Below are 10,976 nucleotides of genomic sequence, written 5' to 3'. Positions count from 1 at the left end.
GGATGTGGAAAAATTGGAGAGAGTCCAGCGAAGGGCAACAAAAATGATTAGGGGTCTGGAACACATGACTTATGAGGAGAGGCTGAGGGAACTGGGATTGTTTAATCTACGGAAGAGAAGAATGAGGGGGGATTTGATAGCTGCTTTTAACTACCTGAAAGGTGAATCCAAAGAGGATCGATCTAGACTGTTCTCAGTGATGGCAGATGACAGGACAAGGAGTAATGGTCTCAAGTTGCAGTGGGGCAGGTCTAGGTTGGATATTAGGAAAAACTTTTTCACTAGGAGGGTGGTGAAGCACTGGAATGCGTTACCTAGGGAGGTGGTGGAATCCCCTTCCTTAGAAGTTTTTAAGGTCAGGCTTGACAAAGCCCTGGCTGGGATGATTTAGTTGGGGATTGGTCCGGCTCTGGGCAGGGGGTTGGACTAGATGACCTCCAGAGGTCCCTTCCAACTCTGATATTCTATGATTCTATGACTGCCTCTGACCCTGCAATCTGCAGGGCTGGGCATGTGGACAGAGCTGTGTGCAAGAGCCTTGGGGTGGAGGACCCAGACCTGCTCTGCCTTCATGTCTGGTCCTAGAGCAGAGAGAGGCCTGAGGGAGGGGAGGAGTCAGAGCTGGCACTACTGAGCCAGAAGAGAAGTCCTCGCGCAGAGGAGTTGGAAGTGGTGCCCCTGGGTCCCAAGCAGGTAGGTTCTGGGGCAGCAGGGTGCACAGAAGTGTTGCTACTAGGACGGGACAGTAATAAGCAAAGGATGGCAGGTCCCTTATCTCACAGGTGAGGAGAGGGTAAGCAGAGTCTCCAGCTGAGCACCTTTCACTCTGCTGTAAGAGCTAAGTATTAGGGCTGTCAAGCGATTAAGCAAATTAATCACGATTAATCATGTGATTAAACAACAATAGAATACCATATATTTTAAATATTTTTGGATGTTTACTACATTTTCAAATATATTAATTTCAATTACAACACAGAATCCAAAGTTTACAGTGCTCGCTTTATATTTATTTTTGAGAACACATACTTGCACTGTGAAAAACAAAAAAAATGTATTTTTCAATTCACCCCATACCAGTACTGTAGGGCAATCTCTTTATCATGAAAGTTGAATGTACAAATGTAGAATTATGTGCAAAAAAAACTGCATTCAAAAATAAAACAATGTAAAACTTTAGAGCCTACAAGTCTATTCGGTCCTACTTCTTGGTCAGCCAATCACTCAGAGAAACGAGACTGGTTACAATTTGCAGGAGATAATGCTGCCTGCTTCTTGATTACAATGTCACCTGAAAGTGAGAACAGATGTTCGCATCGCACTGTTGTAGCTGGCGTTGCAAGATATTTAGGTGCCAGATGCATTAAAGATTCATATATCCCTTCATACTTCAACCACCATTCCAGAGGACATGCCTCCATGGTGATGATGGGTTCTGCTTGATGACCATCCAAAGCAGTGGGGACTGATGCATGTTCATTTTCATTATCTGCATCAGATGCCTCCAGCAGAAGGTTGATTTTCTTTTTTGGTGGTTTGGATTCTGTAGTTTCCGCGTCAGAGTGTTGCTCTTTTAAGACTTCTGAAAGCATGCTCCACACCGTGTCCCTCTCAGATTTTGGAAGGCACTTCAGATTCTTAAACTTTGGGTTGAGTGCTGTAGCTATTTTTAGAAATTTCATATCGGTACCATCTTTGCGTTTTGTCAAATCTGCTGTGAAGGTGTTCTTAAAACAAACAGGTGCTGGGTCATGGTCCGAGACTGCAAAAACATGAAATATATGAAGAATATGGGTAAAACAGAGCAGGAGACATACAATTCCCACCACCACCACCACCAAGAAGTACAGTCACAAATTTAATTGATGCATTATTTTTTTTAATGAGCATCATCAGCATGGAAGCTTGTCCTCTGGAATGGTGGGCAAAGCATGAAGGGGCGTATGAGTGTTTAGCATACCTGACATGTAGCATACCTGGCAACACTGGCTACAACAGTGCCATGCAAACGCCTGTTCTCACTTTCAGGTGACGTTGTAAATAAACAAACAGGCAGAAGTATCTCCCGTCAATATAAACAAACTGGTTTGTCTTTGCGATTGGCAGAATAAGAAGTAGGACTGAGGGGACTTGTAGGCTCTAAAGTTTTACACTGGTTTGTTTGAGTGCAGTTATGTAACCAAAAAAAAAATCTGCATTTGGAAGTTCCACTTTCATGATCAAGAGATCGCACTTCAGTACTCGTATGAGGTGAACTGAAAAATACTTTAGATAAGCTATTACCAGCAGGACAGTGGGGTGGGAGGAGGTATTGTTTCATATTCTCTGTGTATATATAAAGTCTGCTGCAGTTTCCACGGTATGTATCTGATGAAGTGAGCTGTAGCTCACGAAAGCTCATGCTAAAATAAATTGGTTAGTCTCTAAGGTGCCACAAGTACTCCTTTTCTTTTTGCGAATACAGACTAACACGGCTGTTACTCTGAAACCTGAAAAATACTGTTTCTTTTATCGTTTTTACAGTGCATATATTTGTAAGCAAAAGCCCTGTGCACTTCATATTCTGTGTTGTAATTGAAGTCAATATTTAAAATGTAGCAAAACAATCAAAATATTTAATTTCAATTGGTATTCTATTGTTATAAGTGCAATTAATTGTGATTAGTCTTTTTATCACAATTAATTTTTTTAGTTAATTGCGTAAGTTAACTGCAATTAATTGACAGCCCTACTAAGTATTCTTGTATCTGAGCTCACCCTCTCCAGCATTAACACAGAGCAACATGTGGACAGAGATTGTAAAGAAAATTCCCAAACAAAACACTCCCCTGCATGTCTGAACGTGGACAGGAAATTAGGTTGGTATGATTTGTTCTTGACAAATCCATTCTGACCTTTTTTTATAATCCTATTGCCCTCTAGGTGCTTGCAAACTGATTAATAATTTGTTCGCGTATCTTTCCAGGTTTCGAAGCTAGGCTGACTAGTCTGTAATTTCCTGCACCCTCTTTGTTTCCCTTTTTAAAGATACATATTATGTTTTGCTCTTCTCTAGTCATCTGGGACCTCACTCGTCCTTCTTGAGTTCTTGAAGATAATTGCTAGCTAATGGTTCTGAGATTGCTTCAGCTAGTTCCTGAAGTACCCTAGGATGAATTTCATCAGGCCCTTGCTGACTTGAATACATGTAACTTATCTTCATATTCTTTAACCTGTTCTTTCCCTATTTTGGCTCACATTTCTTCCCTCTTGTTGTTAATGTTAATTGTGTTGAGTATGTGTCCCCATTAATCTTTTTAGTGAAGAGTGAAGCAAAAGAGGCATTAAACACTTTAGCCTTCTTGATGTTATTTCTCTTGCTCTTAATGTATTTATGTCCCTTGCTAGATGTAACTCATTTTGTGCTTTAGCCTTTCTGAATTTTCCCCTACGTGCTTGTGCTGTTCTTTTGCACTCCTCCTTTGCAGTTAGCCATGTTTCCCCTTTGTGTAGGATTCCTTTTCAGGTCACTACAGACGTCCTGATGGAGCCATATTGGACTCTTACTATTTTTCCTCTTTCCTTCACATTGGAATAGTTTTCACTTGTGCCTTTAATACTTTCTCCTTGAGAAACTGCCAGCTCTCCTGATCTTCTTTTTCAGGTGACTGAACAGCCAGGTGACGTTTAGCTCATGCGGTAGAGGCTCATGCCCTAAGCTGCAGAGGTCCCTGGTTCGATCCTGCCTGCCGACAACTGGGGTCTGTTGGCGTTACATATGCATGTATCATTTTGCGGGGGAGGGATAGCTCAGTGGTTTGAGCATTGGCCTGCTAAACCCAGGGTTGTGAGTTCAATCCCTGAGGGGCCATTTAGGGATCTGGGGTAGAAATTGGGGGTTGGTCCTGCTCTGAGCAGGGGGTTGGACTAGATGACCTCCTGGGGTCCCTTCCAGCCCTGATATTCTGTGATTCCTTCAATTTTCTTCCCATGAGACCTTACCTGCCAGTTCTGACTTTGTGAAACCCTATTTCTTTTAAGTCCACTGTCCTTAGTCTACTGCTCTCACTCTTCCCTTTCCGTGCAATTGTGAAATCTCTCAGCGTGAAATCTCCTAGCGGATCTTAAACATAAAAAAGAAGCTTACAAGAAGTGGAAGGTTGGACATATGACCAGGGAAGAGTATAAAAATATTGTTCGGGCATGTAGGAATGGTATCAGGAGGGCCAAATCGCACCTGGAGCTGCAGCTAGCGAGAGATGTTAAGAGTAACAAGAAGGGTTTCTTCAGGTATGTTCGCAACAAGAAGAAAGCCAAGGAAAGTGTGGGCCCCTTACTGAATGAGGGAGGCAACCTAGTGACAGAGGATGTGGAAAAAGCTAATGTACTCAATGCTTTTTTTGCCTCTGTTTTCACTAACAAGGTCAGCTCCCAGACTGCTGCGCTGGGCATCACAAAATGGGGAAGAGATGGCCAGCCCTCTGTGGAGATAGAGGTGGTTAGGGACTATTTAGAAAAGCTGGACATGCACAAGTCCATGGGGCCGGACGAGTTGCATCCGAGAGTGCTGAAGGAATTGGCGGCTGTGATTGCAGAGCCATTGGCCATTATCTTTGAAAACTCGTGGCGAACGGGGGAAGTCCCGGATGACTGGAAAAAGGCTAATGTAGTGCCAATCTTTAAAAAAGGGAAGAAGGAGGATCCTGGGAACTCCAGGCCAGTCAGCCTCACCTCAGTCCCTGGAAAAATCATGGAGCAGGTCCTCAAAGAATCAATCCTGAAGCACTTGCATGAGAGGAAAGTGATCAGGAACAGCCAGCATGGATTCACCAAGGGAAGGTCATGCCTGACTAATCTAATCGCCTTTTATGATGAGATTACTGGTTCTGTGGATGAAGGGAAAGCAGTGGATGTATTGTTTCTTGACTTTAGCAAAGCTTTTGACACGGTCTCCCACAGTATTCTTGTCAGCAAGTTAAGGAAGTATGGGCTGGATGAATGCACTATAAGGTGGGTAGAAAGCTGGCTAGATTGTCGGGCTCAACGGGTAGTGATCAATGGCTCCATGTCTAGTTGGCAGCCGGTGTCAAGTGGAGTGCCCCAGGGGTCGGTCCTGGGGCCGGTTTTGTTCAATATCTTCATAAATGATCTGGAGGAGGGTGTGGATTGCACTCTCCGCAAATTTGCGGATGATACTAAACTGGGAGGAGTGGTAGATACGCTGGAGGGGAGGGATAGGATACAGAGGGACCTAGACAAATTGGAGGATTGGGCCAAAAGAAATCTGATGAGGTTCAATAAGGATAAGTGCAGGGTCCTGCACTTAAGATGCAAGAATCCAATGCACCGCTACAGACTAGGGACCGAATGGCTAGGCAGCAGTTCTGCGGAAAAGGACCTAGGGGTGACAGTGGACGAGAAGCTGGATATGAGTCAGCAGTGTGCCCTTGTTGCCAAGAAGGCCAATGGCATTTTGGGATGTATAAGTAGGGGCATAGCGAGCAGATCGAGGGCCGTGATCGTTCCCCTCTATTCGACATTGGTGAGGCCTCATCTGGAGTACTGTGTCCAGTTTTGGGCCCCACACTACAAGAAGGATGTGGATAAATTGGAGAGAGTCCAGCGAAGGGCAACAAAAATGATTAGGGGTCTAGAACACATGACTTATGAGGAGAGGCTGAGGGAGCTGGGATTGTTTAGCCTGCAGAAGAGAAGAATGAGGGGGGATTTGATAGCTGCTTTCAACTACCTGAAAGGGGGTTCCAAAGAGGATGGCTCTAGACTGTTCTCAATGGTAGCAGATGACAGAACGAGGAGTAATGGTCTCAAGTTGCAGTGGGGGAGGAAAAACTTTTTCACTAAGGGGGTGGTGAAACACTGGAATGCGTTACCTAGGGAGGTGGTAGAATTTCCTTCCTTAGAGGTTTTTAAGGTCAGGCTTGACAAAGCCCTGGCTGGGATGATTTAACTGGGAATTGGTCCTGCTTCAAGCAGGGGGTTGGACTAGATGACCTTCTGGGGTCCCTTCCAACCCTGATATTCTATGATTCATTTCACAGTCACTGTCACCCCAATTACCTTCCGCCTTCAGATTCGCTTCCAATTCCTCCTTGTTGGTTGGAATCCAGTCTAACATGGCTGTGCCCCTGGTTACTTCCTCCACTTCCTGAAACAAAAAATGGTCTCCAATACATTCCAAGACTTGACTGGGAATATTGCATTTTGCCATATTACCTTCCCAATAGATGTCTGCGTAGCGTCCCTCCGGTCTTGCGGTGTCGCTGTTTGTTGGTTGTTCTAGAAATGCCTGGCTCAGGAAGAGGAGGTGGCTAGTGGTCTCTTGTAGACCCCTGTCATGACCTCACCCCTATTTTTTACTTGTATCTTTGCACAAAGACTTCCAGCTGTTCTGCCTCTCACCAGCTTGACTTCCTTAGGGAATATGGTCCTGGGCTGGGCCTTACGGAGCCGCACTGGCCCAGTTCAGCAGGAAGTTGACTTGAATGTAACTGTGAGCAGTGAGAGGAAAACAGGGGAAAACTAGGTGGAACTTCAGGAAAAGTGGGAGGTGACTCTGCAGCCTCACACAAGGGAAGGGACGGGGGGGCCCGTCGGCCTGAACGAAGCCAGGGAGCGTGGCGTGTCAGGACCTCATCAAAGGGGTCAGGAGGGGACTGGTTCCAGCTCGGATCTCGGGGATCCTTACTGGCCTGGATGTTCCCACAGGGACATGGTAACCCCCTGTGAAATCTCTTCTGCAGCCATGGCAGCGACACTCTGTCTCTAGTGTCTTGTATAGTGTTGATGAAATGTGCTGGCTTGACAGTCCTGGTGGGTCTGTTACTGCACGGAACAGGTACAGCACAGACCGCAGCTGCTCCAGCCACCCTCTCCCCTTCCTAGCCTCTGCCAGTGACCTGCAGGAGGTTCCCTGCATCACAGCCTCTACCTATTCAGCCCTCAGCTTGTACCTCTCTCTGCTGAGAGGCAGAAACTGCACAGGGGTCAGTTAGTGCCCCTCAATAGCACATTTTAAATTGAATGGAAAAGCTGAAGTTTGAAAGTGAAGTTTTCCTGCTCCTTGTCTCTGCTCAGGACCTGTCCCCCAACAGTCCTCACTTGTCTCCATGAGAAATCCCCCCAAGGTTTGAGCATTAATGACAACAGTACAGAATTTCCTGGGGATTTATTAACCAGGGTGTTTTTCTGTAACTTTTAAATAAGGCACAAAGGGACTTGTTAAAAGTTTGTCTGAGACACTTGCTGCTGCAGTGTTTGCGCTCAACTGTGACTTTAAAAACTTTATTTCTAAATTTAGTTAATTGCACCATAATGTGAAAACACTGGGAAGGGGGAGAAAATGCTAGTTGGTAAAGCAGAAAGTTCTCCCCCTCTGCTCAGCCCTTCCTTCTTTTCCATGTTCTAAGCTCCTGGGAAAAGAATAGACACAAAGTACTGAACGAGACAGGAAAAGAATAGAAACAAGTTAAAGATTTTGCAGCATTTTAGAGTGTCAATATGTAGCCCAGGTAAATTAAAACACACTTCTTTAAAACAAACAAAACAAAAAAACAACCTGAGTCAAGAAGTTTATAGTTAGTGCCACAAAGAGCTAGAAGTCTGGCCTTGTATCCCTGCTCAGATCCCTTCTCTCCTATGATGCAATATGACTGTCACATCAAGATGTTACTAATGTGTAAATTATTCCAGCTGCTATGTATCCTGGAGGAGTTACCCACACAATTTAGGCCCTCCCCCTTCCCTGAGTCCAGAGGCCCTCTATGGGTTAACAGGATCTTGTGCAAGTGAAGGAGTCTTTACACAGTAATACCCTTAAACATGTACATGTATTTATTAACAATTAATCAACAGAATACACACGCCAAGTATCTAATGCTCGCCACTCCCAATAAAGCAGCCAGACTTCTCTCAATGGCCGGTCAGCATCAGATCTCGTCCTGGGCGCCAGCTTCTACACGGAATGGTCGTGCACGATGTAAGCGTTCTGGCAGCTTTATTCTTGAGCTGTGTCCCGGAGTTAGTTCCAGCGGGCATCTTTTTTGACCCTGATTATATAGTTAAAATGAGAGTCCTTCTTATCTATACTTTAACCAAGTATTTTACTTAAAACATGACTATGCAAAAAATTTAACCAATCATAATCCCTAATGGGCTCAAACAACTTCTCTAGCAACAGCAAAACCTCATAATTGCTACTTATCAGCAAAAGCAACTTTGAACTAAAAGTTCAGGCACCTAGTAAGAAACTTGCAGAAATTCAAGGTTACCTTGTTCATACTTCCTTCTATTCCCATGAAACTGTGATTGTACTGTATCTATTCCTGTTAGTAAGGATGCAGCTGGTATTTTTCTGTCTGCTGAGGATGAATTTTCCTGACTTTATAGTTTTTATTTCTAATTTATGGTAGCTGAGAATACAAGATGGCTGCAGGTTATGCTAAGTCATACACAAGAGGGCTGTGGGTCATGTCAAGTCCAGGCCTCTCACAACAGAGGGTGGGAGACGTATCCTGGTGTCCCTGACTCTTCGTGGAATGGCAGCTCTGAGATGGATGTTTCTAGACTTCATATGGAGCAACAGGAGACAAGCTGATTGTTGTTGTCAATTGACATATGAAATGAAGGAGAGTCTGTGTGTGGACTGCTCTTTGTGTTGGGATGGGGTGAGGGAATACCATTATATCTACAGTAGGAGAGAAGGTATTCCTGATACTGGACTAAACCAAATAGCCCGTTTTTATAGGTCTTTGCCAGAGGTGATCCTGGCAATTACAGGCCAGTAAACCTACCTTCAGTACCACGCAAACTGGTTGAAATTATAGTAAGAACAGAATTCTCAGACAAACAGATTGACATGATTTGTTGGGGAGGAGTCAACACGGCTTTTGTAAAAGGAAGTCAAGTCATGCCTCACCAATCTTTTGGAATTATTTGAGGGGGGTCAACAAACGTGTGGAAAAGGGCGATCCACTCAATTTAGTGTATGTGGACTTTCAGAAAGCCTTTGACAAGGTCCCACTCCAAAGGCTCTTAAGCAAAGTAAGTTTTCATGGGATAAGAGGGAAGGTCCTCTCATGGATCAAGAACTGGTTAAAAAGCAGGAAGCTAAGCATAGGAATAAATGGTCAGTTTTTACAGTGGAAAGAGGTAAATAGCAGCATCCCCCAAGGATCTGTACTGAGACCAGTGCTGTTCAACATATTCCTAAGTGATCTAGAAAAGGGGGCAAACACTGAGGTGGAAAAATTTGCAGACAATAAAAAATTACTCGAGATAGTTAAGTCCAAAGTAGACTGTGAAGAGTTACAAAGGGATCTCCCAAAACTGGGTGACTGGGCAACAAAATGGCAAATGAAATTCAATATTGATAAATGCAAAGTAAGGCAAATTGGAAAACCATAATCCAACTATACATCCAAGATGATGAGGTGTAAATTAGCGGTTACCACTCAAGGAAGGGATCTTGGAATCACTGTGGATAGTTCTCTGAAAACATCTGCTTAATGTGCAGCATCCTTCAAAAAGCTAATGATGACAGGAAGCCCTAGAAAAGGGATAGACCACTTCAGCTGGGGCTTGGGTGAGCTCTCCCCTGCCATCTAGTGATGAGCTGGTCAGGAACAGACCGTGTTGGCACAGAACTGCCTGCTCCGCCTAAATGCACAGCATGATGGAGGTGCTTTGCCAAATCACATTTGGCCAGTGTTGTTACAAATCACTGTAGTAGTTAGTGCGTGATGAAGTGATGTTATCCTGACTGTACAAGTAAAGGGCAGAAGAAATGTGCTTAGCCTGCCCTGATTGAGGGGGTCACAGCTAAGCAGTGGGTAAGGATGCCAAATGCCACAAGAAGAGCCAAGGTGAGGACAGATGTTCTGGGGAGGGGGGGCTGCTTAAGGAGCCCTATACACCATTTGGCTCTCCACTGTTTAAAGACAGCTGATTAGACTCCGTTGTAAGTTATTGTTTTGCTCAGCTATCACTAGAGCTGAAATCACTGGTAAGCAGGTGCTGAACCTTGGACCAACAGTGGCAGAGTGATCAGCAGTAACTGTGGACTAGCTGTACCAGCTAGGGCATTGCTCTACACTGCAATGGAAAAATGAACTCCTGTGAATATCTCTCTCAACTCTGGGTCTTTGCTAACCAAAGACAGCAACTGAGTGGTGTGTTAAAGGGACGTTTGTTGGCCTTTCACACAAGGTGAGAAACTGAAGCAAAGGACACTGCCCAACGTGTCCTGGGGTGGGTGTTTGCTCGTGGTCATATGCTTTTGAATCGTGGTTGTGGTGTTTTCCCAAATCAATGCTGGGTTCCTTTTCCCTTTTTACTGAATGCTTTCTTGGCTACACACACTCTGTGCTTGTGAGAGGAGCAGTAGTGCCTCTTGGAGGCACCCAGAAGTGGTGGTTAATTTTCCCAGATTAATGGATGGGAGCTTGAGCTGGTTCTGTTTTGTACTGTTAAGAGAAACCCTTAGATATTGAACCCAGCCCTTGTTGCTGCCAACTCCACCTGGCAGAAGAATTACAATAAGAAGACAGAAAATATCATAATGCCACTATATAAATCCATGGTACACCCATACTTTGAATACAGCGTGCCGTTCTGGTCACCCCATATCAAAAAAAGATGTATTAGAATTGGAAAAAAGTACAGAGAAGGGCAACAAAAATAGTTGTGGGCATGAGGAGAGATTAAAAAGACTAGGACTTTTCCGCTTGGTCAAAAGATGACTAAGGAGGGGTATGACAGAGGTCTATAAAATTGTCAATGGTGTGGAGAAAGTAAATAAGAAAATGCTATTTATCCTTAATATAACACAAGCACAAGGGGTCACCCAATGAAATTAATAGGCAGCAGGTTTAAAACAAACTTCTTCCCACAGTGCAGTCAACTTGTGGAACTTGTTGCCAGGGGATGTTGTGAAGGTCAAAAGTACATGTGGGTTCAAAAAAAGAATTAAATAAGTTCAT

General features: G+C 44.3%; 1 long non-coding RNA gene across 2 annotated transcripts; it reads right to left on the bottom strand.

Annotated features, from left to right (window-relative positions):
* Positions 1-1,000: 1,000 nt before the first annotated feature.
* On the bottom strand, positions 1,001-8,042 carry LOC144259655 (uncharacterized). Of its 2 annotated transcripts, none has more exons than XR_013344868.1 (3): positions 7,861-8,042; positions 6,058-6,145; positions 1,001-1,762 (listed from the first exon to the last, which is right to left on the bottom strand). It is a non-coding gene; the product is annotated as an uncharacterized LOC144259655 (long non-coding RNA). The 2 variants fall into 2 exon arrangements; XR_013344869.1 differs by lacking the exon at positions 7,861-8,042 and adding an exon at positions 7,556-7,628.
* Positions 8,043-10,976: the final 2,934 nt, after the last annotated feature.

This window comes from Eretmochelys imbricata, chromosome 1 (genome assembly GCF_965152235.1).
Source record: "Eretmochelys imbricata isolate rEreImb1 chromosome 1, rEreImb1.hap1, whole genome shotgun sequence".
Lineage (NCBI taxonomy): Eukaryota > Metazoa > Chordata > Testudines > Cheloniidae > Eretmochelys > Eretmochelys imbricata.
The sequence above is the reverse complement of the archived record's forward strand: the minus strand, read 5'-3'. Positions and strand labels throughout refer to the sequence as shown.